We start from the raw sequence: 10252 nt of genomic DNA on the forward strand, positions 1-10252 counted from the left end.
CCCCGGTTTTTTTTTTTTTTTTTTTTTTTTTTTTTTAGTAGAGATGTAGTCTTGCTATGTTGCCCAGCTGGTCTCAAATTCCTGGCCTCAAGCAATCCTCCTGTCTTGACCTCCCAAAGTGCTAGGATTACAGATGGAATCTATCACATCTGGACACTTTCTGTGTATGTGTTTTGCTTTATTTATTTTTTTTTGGCATAATTACATATGTAGAGTTCAATAAGAGAACATGTTTATTGTTTGTGCTTATTTTCTGGCTGTAGCTACTATCTACCTCATTTTATGATTATGCCTGAAAATAATTTTGTCATATAGAGAAAGGAAGTATTTAAGAAATGATCTCCTCCAGGGGTTAATTATGTGAGGTGTCCTACTGTGGTAGAATCCTCTTTGTAAGTTATGTGAGGCTTTTTGTTGTTGCTGTTAAGACATCCAGAAAATGGAATAACATTAATTCTTGATTAAAATTCGAGCCTAGTGCTAGCACTTTGCGTCTATGTTCTTTTACTCAGATCCTGGTGGAGTGTATACGGCAAAGCTCGTGCTTAGTGGGCACTTTGATAAATGTTTCTTGAACAAATAAGAGAATACATAAGTAAATGGAGTACTCTGTAATTTGGCATTCTCCCTTCTCCATAAAGGCACATGTGGATTCTTTTTTAAATTTTGTTTTAATGGGTTGGAGTCTCACTCTGTCGCCCAGGCTGGAGTGCAGTGGCACACTCATGGCCACCCCAGCATCGACCCGCTGGTCTCTAGTGATCTTTCTGCCTCAGACTTCCAAGTAGCCGGAACTACAGGCATGTGCTATCACACCCGGCTAATTTTTAAAAAAAATTTATTGTAGAGACGAGGTCTTGCCAAATGGTCGGGGCTGGTCTTGAACCCGTAGGCTCAGGTAATCCGGTCCCCTCGGCCTCCCAAAGTGCTGGGATTATAGACTGAGCCACTGAGCCAGTCCACATGTGGATTCTTAACAGGAATTGGAGTGGATTTAAAAATACACTAAGGTCAGTGGTGGCTCAAGCCTGTATTCCCAGCACTTTGGGAGGCTGAGGTGAGAGAATTGCCTGAGCTAACAGATTCAAGACCAGCCTGGGCAACTTGGTGAGACCTCATCTCTACAATAAATCAAAAAATAAACCAGATGTGGTAGCATATGCCTGTAGTTCCAGCTACTTGGAAGACTGAGGCGGAAGGATCACCTGAGTCCAGCAGGTTGAGGCTGTGGTGGCCATGAGCATGCCACTGCACTCCAGCCTGGGCGACAGAGTGAGACTCCAACTCAAAAAAAATACACTAAAAGAGTAGCAAGGAGCTAGATCACTGGTGGAAGATTTCTGGAAGAGATAAAAACTTTGGCATGAGTTTTACTAACTTGGGTATACACAGCCTAGTTAGCAAGAAATTATGAACCATGAAAACAGGGTGTTTCCTTAATGAATAACATTTAAATTGAGAGGAAGTTAAGTGGCCAGGCCAAGAAAATGTCAAAATAACAAGAAGAGTTTCAATGAGTGGAAAACAACCCAAAAAAGGAGTACCACCATGCCTAGATAGTTATAGAACATCGAGGACATGTTTTGGCTCTTTGACAGCCACACTGGAGAGAAAAGGTGGTGATTTCTGACACTGGTGTGAAGCTTAATTGAACCTTTAGCATACATCTCTAATTGGGGAATCCATCACGTAGGGCCTAAAATAGCCTAACCGCTGAAGTAGGGTGGTATTCACTTCCTTCCTCTGCTACATTCACTGACGGCAATTAACAACTAAGCAGGAATAACTAAAAAAGATCTGAGAAAAAGAGGAAGTGTTGGAAAGTGTTTGGTGTGAGTTCTTGGTACATTTTCGGTGTGTGCACTGTCCAGTTCTCACCATGGTTTCTCCCTCCAGGAGAATCCAGCCCGTGGGGCTTCTCCTTGGTGTGAATGCACTGTCTGAGTGTTTCTCATGCTATACCAGGTACTCTGGTGGAGGTGTAGTAGTGGATGTGGGTGGGAAGATATCAGAGGTCAAGGCCAGGTGGGGCCATGTGATGCTGTTCCCAGTATACTAAATACATCATTTTGGGACTCCAACTGGAGGCATAAAATACAAACTAGAGCTGGAGCAAAGCAAAGGTAGGGCTCACTCTACAGAAGAGGCTATTCAATTAGCAGCCAAAAAGGGTTTTAGTTTGTATAGGGGAAAGCCAACAAGAACTGTGATTACTACAGCTTTATCTACCATAGTAAAATACTAGTAACAACAGGGAAATGATAGAGTAAATTCTGGTGTATGGATTTTAGATTATCAACAAAAAAATTGTATGATGAAGAGAAATAGTTATACAAAGGACCTGATTCTTGCTCCATTACTGTAGCTCGTGTTGTCGGACCAGCAAATCCAGTAATGCTGAAGAAGAAGACTCAACTACTCTTATGATAAAATACAGACTCAATACCTGCCTTATACTCTCCGTTATTGCCTCTTGAGATTCACCCTTCGAAACTAGGACTAGCACTTTGCTTCTTTCGCGTCCTTTTTATGTCCTTTTACCCATATCCTGGCGGAGTTGAGTGTTTATGACAAAGCTCATGCTTAGTGGGCACTTTGATAAATGTTTTTTGAACAAACCCTTGCCCTCTTTCCCTGTGTCCTGCACACATGCTGCTTCCTCTATCTAGAACAGTCCCTCCTTGCTGTCCTGGTAGCTCCTGTTAATGTTCCTGCCTTGGCTTAGACCTTACTTCGCTGGGGGAAACATTCTCTGACCACCTCCTCCTCCCCCAAGACCAGCACTTTGTGCTTTCACCATAGTCGCCCAGTTGCTTCTGACACTAGGCCATTAGCTCAGCAGGTACAGCATCCTCAGGGCCTTGTCAATCCTTCCTGCATAAAACTGCTCAGGGAATATTTGATAAATGAGCTTTAACACAGAGTGAAGATAGAAGAATCAACAACTATATGTGTAACAAGATGAAATATTTTTTAAGCCATACCTTCTAAATAACAGAAAGAAAATATTATATAGCAAAATGTTAGTATTTTATTGCCACATTTCTGTTGCAACCATAAATTGTTTTATATGACACAGAATCATTGTGTTATTTTAAAAAGCAACAAAAAGAGGAAACGATTTGAATTCAGCATTGCGGTTGAGAATAGCGTTTCAAGCACAGCGCCTGTAACAGTGCTTCGGGTAAAAAAAAAAAATCAAAATAAGAGTTTTTTGGGTTAATCTTTGGGTAGAGGGAAGTGACATTTCTATAAAAAAAATCCGTAGGAAGGCCGCAGCAGAGAAGGTGGGCTCAAAGTAAAAAGGGAAATAGCGAGGGCTGGTCACACCTACCATCCCGTGGTCAGTGCCCTAAGAGAGACTTAGGTAGGAAGGGGGGTGGAGGGCAAGAAGAAGGATCAAGGGATGCTGAGGAAATGTGAAGGTATGGAAAGGAACAGCTGGGGATAACCCAAGGGACAGCAAAGGACATCCAGGAGCAGACAACAGCCCTTGGATGAGGATGGCCTGGCTTGATTTAGATCCACACAATGAAAGAGGGAAGCAAACAGAGGGGATTTGGGGAAAATCTAGTGGTAGCAGCGGTGGGGTGCATATGTGTGTGGGGTATGAATCAAGGAGCATGTATGGGCCAAAAGGCTCCAGAAAAAGACCCCAAAAGAAATTCAAAGCAAGATGCCTGCTGCTTGGTAGAATTCTAGCAGCATGAGTTTATCTGAAAAAAAGTTGTTGTCAGACAGAATGGTGTCAAAGGTGAAGGAAACTTGGGGTTCAGCTGCAATGACGAAATCTACCCATGTGGTGAAACTCCACTGAAAGCTGACATGGATATGACTAACCCTAGGAGCAGCGGACAGCACCCTGGAAGCCCTGGAGAGGCGTGGGTGAGGGGGCGGGAGTGAGCAGTTGTTTGTTGTGCTGGAAGAAACTGGGTGGAGGTGTCAAGGGCAGTTTCTGTCTTGTTTGGTGGTAGGCTGGGGCACTCACATAATGACGGCTTGTGAGCACCGTCTTCAAATGACAAGGATGATAACAATCATCACAAAGGAGCTAGAGTGGGTTACTGACAGAGTACTGCAATCTGAATGAGGATGGGTAGGGGATGGAAGGTAGGGCACTGGGAGTTTCTCCAACTTTGGTGGGCAGTCCAGCATGTCCAGGAGACTCCATGTCAAGGCATCTATGGAACTCCTGATGCAGCACCTCCATGCTTCTGGAAACTTTCCTTGTACTTTTTTTTTAAATGTTAAAGATATGGGATACAATTCAAGGTTAGGTATACAAATGTTCATTATGCAGGTACCCTTGTTGATGAGGTATGCCCCTCCCTAGGTACGTATGGGTCAGGTCTAGACTGGCTCCCACCTGGATTCTTGGACTGGAGACCTAGTGCCGTGAGGTCAGTGATCTCCGTGTCAAGTGCACAGTTGCACAGGACATTCGCCAAACATACCAGTTAAACAAAATAAGTTCTTCCTTCTTTAGGCATCAACAGTAACTGATGGAAGAATCTGAGGTGAGAACCCAAGAGCATCACTATATGCATGTAGCACCCATGGCCAGCTTCCTCCAGAGCCTGTAACAACCAAGGGAAGAGATCTCTTCCTTGGATCCAAGCAGAGCATCTCAACCGTGGTGTAAATAGAATGCGAGCCAGGACTTGCTCTGCCCTCCTGGCCAAGTGTGACCACAAGGACTCTTGGTTGTCAGGGCCCTAATTCACACCTAGGAAATGAGGAAAATATGCCCCCAACTGTGCACGTGTACACACATGCGCACACACACACACACACACACACACACACACCACTAAGGTACAAAATGAGATGCAGACAGTCGGGATGGCACTCAACTCCTGTCTCTCTCAGTTCACATGTTTTTCGGACTCCTAAGTCAGTGAATTCCCCTTTTGGGCTAGTCTCACTTGAATTGGGGGGTTCTGTTTTATACTCAAATCAATGCACACAGGCTGGTGAGATCACAGTGTGGACATTTGCCAAAAAACCTAGCTGGCAGAGGAGGGGACGGCACATCCCTCTAGTAGCAGAGGCAGGCTAGTGAGAATCTGGATATTTCTGACCCACAAGTTTGGCTCTTGGCTTTGGGAATATCCTGGCAAATGCTGCCCTCAGAAGAAGACAGACTAAGCTGGGGATGTGGGCCCCAGGGTAAAGGAGGCATCAGGCAATGCAGGCAGAGGGCTGTGGAGAGGTGGCTGCTGTCTGAACTGCAGCTCCATGACTCTGACCATGAAAGAGATGAAAGGTTTGAGCATACTCAGGGAGTTTGTCACTTCGAGGAGGACTTTAGCTGATCTAGGGGCAGTCAGAGACATGCAATACATGTGACTCAAGAGACTGTCTGAGTGTGACATGCAATCAGGAACAGTGCTGCAATTCTGTGGGATGAGGGCATAAATTCATCTCTTACAAGAAAATTGTATGAAATTTCAGTGGTATAGTAGGTTGTATGTCTGCAAAGTGGGGTGACCATCGGTCCCGATCTGGGACAGTCATGGTTTATACTTACTGTCTTGGCATAATTATTAATAGCACCCACTTTCACACTGAAAAGATCTGGTTTGAAAGGTAAATTCTGTGGCCCCCTTAGTGAACAGCTGCCTTCCTGTGTCACAGTTGATGGGAGGGTTGGGTTTTGAGGTCCCAATATAGAGGAAGAATAGTAATTCCTGCCCAGAGAAGTGCTGGGAAGCCATAGGGAGCAGGGGAGGAGAGAAGGTAAGGGCAGCTTTGGGAAGAAAGAGAAGAAAATGAAACACTGTCTAGTGCTGTAAGGAAAAAAAGAAGAAGTTATCAGGGTAAACACAACAATATGGAAAAAAATCAGCAGCCACAAGAAAACTGCTGAGGATAGGATGGGTGGACCCACTGGCAAGCTCAGACCACAAGGGCGCGTGCTCCCTGGCAGAGTGAGGATGACCTTGGAGGGTGCGGGAGTGTCACGGGGAGACACAGAGTGAGTCATGGAGACAGAACTAGACTGGGCAGAATCCAGGGCCTGAGTAATCTGCTGTGGGTTGTCTGGTCAGTTTGTGTCACAGCCAGGGACCAGAGCTTATGACAGATGACAAGGTCTGGGTCATGGCGGGAAGACAGGCATTGGCTAGCCCTCTGAGGAAGCTGGAGCTTTTAGGTTGTCTGAAGGATTCATGTTTTTTTACTCTGGAAAGTTTAAGGTCCCTGACTCTGGGATAGACATTGGCAGCTGTGATGGTTCACTCCTATAATCCCAGCACTTTGGGAGGCAAAGTTATGAGGATTGCCTGAGCCCAGGGGTTCGATACTTGCCTGGGCAACTTGGCAAATTTATCCTCTCTACAATAAAATTTAAAAGTAGCCAGGTGTAGTGGCCTGTGCCTATAGTTTCAACTACTTGGAAGGCTGAGGCAGAAGGATTGCCTAAGCCCAGCAGGTTGAGGCTGCAGCGGCTGTGAGTATGCCATTATACTCCAGCAACAGTGGGCAACAGTGAGACTCCGATTCAAAATACGAAAAAAATGAACATCTTAGATCAATCCTTTAACTAGAACAGATAAGGAAAATGAAACCCAAGGAAGTTACATGGCTTGCCATGTCTACGTGGCTAGACAGCATCCGATCTAGAGGGAGAATCACGTTAGCCTGTTCTCAGAGCAATTCTTAGATTCACCCAGGTGTGTTGTAAAGAAAACACTGACAAGTCAATACACTCTTGGTAAATTCTTCTTTGGAAATTGACCATACACATGAGAGCAAAAGAGGTTTGAGAAACTTTAGAGCGAGAAATCTATTTATATAATTTATATATAAATTTCTGAATTTATATGTCTATAGTGTCCATTTATTCATTCAACGCATTTTCTTTTTGAGAGACTCATTTAAGAACTTAGTTCAGAAATAAGAACCATACAGTCCTCGGTTGGCTGCTTAGAACAGACCTGGGTTCCCTGGGGTTGAGGGTGCCTCCTTGTCTATTATTGAGACTGAACCTGAAGTCCCGTTTTGTGGAGAAGACTCTGAATTCATCATTCATTCTTTTCTCCAGTAAATATCGATTAAGCATCTGCAGTGTGCCAGGGATTGACTAGGCACAGGGATGCCACAGTGAATAAGAACAGACGAGACCCCTGACCCCATGACGAGAGTGAGGGAGACAGGAATTAAAGATTGAAGTGACTGCAGAGACCTCACATTGTCCTAAGTCCTGGGAAAACAACGCATTTGGTGCTGACTTCCAGGTTAACGGTGGGTATCCCTAGCTAGCTGGTGATCCGGGCAGGCCTCTCTGAACAGATGCTGCTTAAACTGAGACCTAAAGGATGAGAGGGTGGAAGACCAAAGGAGTATGTTCCTGGCAGGGAATATCAAACCCCAGGTCCTGAGGTGGGAAAGGGCGTGACACATTTGAGGAACTGGCAGGAGAGTGGTGGCGGGGGAGAGGTGTTGGGGATCAAGAGGTACCCATCACACAGGGTAGGGTGCACAAGGAGAAGAACCCACCTCACTCCCCACTGCCCCCACCCCAACCCCCACCCATGCTAGAGACCTCTCAGCTGCACCTCCAGCCGAGACTTACCTCCCGAGCTCCAGACATTCCTACCTGATTTACCAGAGGGCCCAAAGGAAACTCCTTCTCTCCCATGCTGGCTCCGCCACCCCATGTCTGTGGGCGCCTCCTTACAATGCACCCTACTGCCTAGACCTTGAGGGCCATTCTAGACCCTTCCCTCTTCTGTACCTTCCACTTGCTCACCAGGTCCTGTGCTATCTCTGTAATGCATCCACCCCACTGCCATCATAACTCAGTTTCCCCTGCTCTCTGGCCTCCCCTATCACTCCCAGCATGCCTGCCGGCATGGTCTTTTTTGAGTGTGTAATTCTACTACTTAATGCAATGACTGCAACACCCCTTAAATGTCAAATTCAGATTTGTTAACCCTGAATGCAGAGTCCACAAAGACCTGTGCCTCAGCATTTTCCCAGGCCCGTTTCCTAAGGCTTCCCCTCAGCCGGTCCCCTTCATGCCAGCAATACATAGAGCATCCATCTTAGAGCACAAGCTCTCTCCCTGCCCTCCTTCACAGATGATTTCCTCTGCCTTAAATGTCTTCCCACCTTCCAGCCCCTTCCTCTGCCTGGTTCACCACCCTGAATTTGGGTCTTATAGGAATCAGCTCAAATGTCAACTGGGTCACCTTCAGTTTCCCTCTGTGGTGTGCGCCACACTCACTGTGAGACAGAGGTCAGTATACTAATCTGTCATCCTCAACTGTGAGTCCCTTAAGGAAAGGCTATGCCTGTCATTTCTGGCTCCTTTGTACCAGGCTTAAAAGATGGAGTTATGAGTGAATTACCTGAGCCCACGGATTCAAGACCTGCCTGGGCAACTTGACAAGACATCTCTACAATAAATAAAATTAAAAAAAAATTAGACGGGCATGGTAGCGTGGGCCTGTAGTTCCAGCTACTTGGAAGGCTGAAGCGGAAGGATCGCTGGAGCCCAGCAGGTCGAGGTTGTAGTGGCCGGGAGTGGCCACTGCACTCCAGTCTGAGTGACAGAGTGAGACTCCAACTCAAAAAAAAAAAAAAGGAATCAGTGAATTGATAAATAAACAAACAACTCAGCAAATGAAAAGAAAGACAGCAGTAAGACATACATATACAGGGAGTATCAGTGCAGCAGGGGAATATAGGAAGGACAGGAAAAGTGCAGGCAAGAAATGAAAAAACAGAGACCCCAGGAAGTGGTGAAGGAGGGGAACTGAAAACAGTACAACATAGGTACCGTGACAGCCAAAGGCACAGGCCGCAGGGCTGAAGAACTTGAGAAACAGATTATGGAAAAAGAATGAAAACTGGTATGGATTGTGTCATGGGAATTTGAAAGAAATTGGTGGGTGAGGATTTCTTTATTTGATGGAAATAGTGAAGACAGCACATCCATTCTACATGTATCTGAAGAGTTTAAAAGCCACAAAGGAAACAGAAAGATCTGTTTCCTTTGAAAGTACAAACCATATCTGTACAATGGCCCTTTATTTTTATACATAACCCTAAATTGCACCCCATATCTTTAAAATAAAAAAAGAAAGTACAAACTGCTATGTAAAATTAAGGGGCTATTATCATAGTGTATTATGTGACCAGCTTGTACTGTTATAGTACTTATAAATGAAATGGCCCAGGAATATTAGCACTAGTAAATAACATGTAGGGAAGTGAGTTCTATTTTTGTGCCTTCACTGTAATTTGGGTGTTTTTTTTTGTTTGTTTGTTTTTTTTGAGTTGGAGTCTCACTCTGTTGCCCAGACTGGAGTGCAGTAGCTGCTCCCGGCCACCGCAGCCTCCACCTGCTGGGCTGCGGCGATCCTTCCGCCTTGGGTGTTTTTTAGCCTCACCATTTTACTGACTCTCTAGAACTCCCACTTGCCATGAAGTCGTAAGCTGAACCCAGCCAAAGTCATGTTGAACAAGGACAGGATCCTGCTGGCATTAAAGGCAAAGTTGTTCTTTTTTTGTTTGGGATTGGAGATTTATTCTGTTACCTGGGCTGAAGTGCAGTGGCATGATCACAGTTCACTGCAGCCTCAAACCCTTGAGCTCAAGTGATCATCCCACCTCAGTCTTCCAAGTAACTGAGACTACAGGTGTGCACCACTGCACCTGACTAATTTTTTTTTTTTTTTTGTAGAGAAGGGTTTCACTATGTTGCCTAGGCTGGTCTCGAATTCCTAGGTTTAAGCAGTCCTCCTGACTTGGCCTCCTAAAGTGCTGTGATTATAGGCACGAGCCACCATGCCTGATCAAAGCCCTTTCTTGAAGATTGATTGCTTTTGAACTCTATTGGCCATCTCTGCTCATTTCAGACATGAAATCTACACTTTTAGGGAATGAAATTAAGTGAAAAGGAACTAACAAAGTAGAGCTGCTGAAGCAGTAGGAAGGAAGGAAAGGAATGTTTACTGAATACTACGAAGTGACATGTGTAGGTGTTTTTCATGGGGTCTCTTTCCTTTGTCATTGTCCCTCCCCAAATGTAAGCCATCTTGGGAAGATGCTTTAATGATTCAAGAAAGCACACCCATTATCTCAGCTTTTCCCTTTCCAAGGGAGTAAGTGTGTGTCATCGGGATGAGGCTGGTTCCAGGCAAATCTGTGATAAAGGTCAAGGTTTTTCCCCTGTTGAGATACCATCTCTCTCTCCAATCTGATCTCTAGCCTCACTGACTTGTCCTGCTTCTTGGTACCACTT

Source organism: Carlito syrichta, unplaced genomic scaffold, assembly GCF_000164805.1.
Source record: "Carlito syrichta isolate Samal-C Ts95f unplaced genomic scaffold, Tarsius_syrichta-2.0.1 Scaffold316192, whole genome shotgun sequence".
NCBI lineage: Eukaryota > Metazoa > Chordata > Mammalia > Primates > Tarsiidae > Carlito > Carlito syrichta.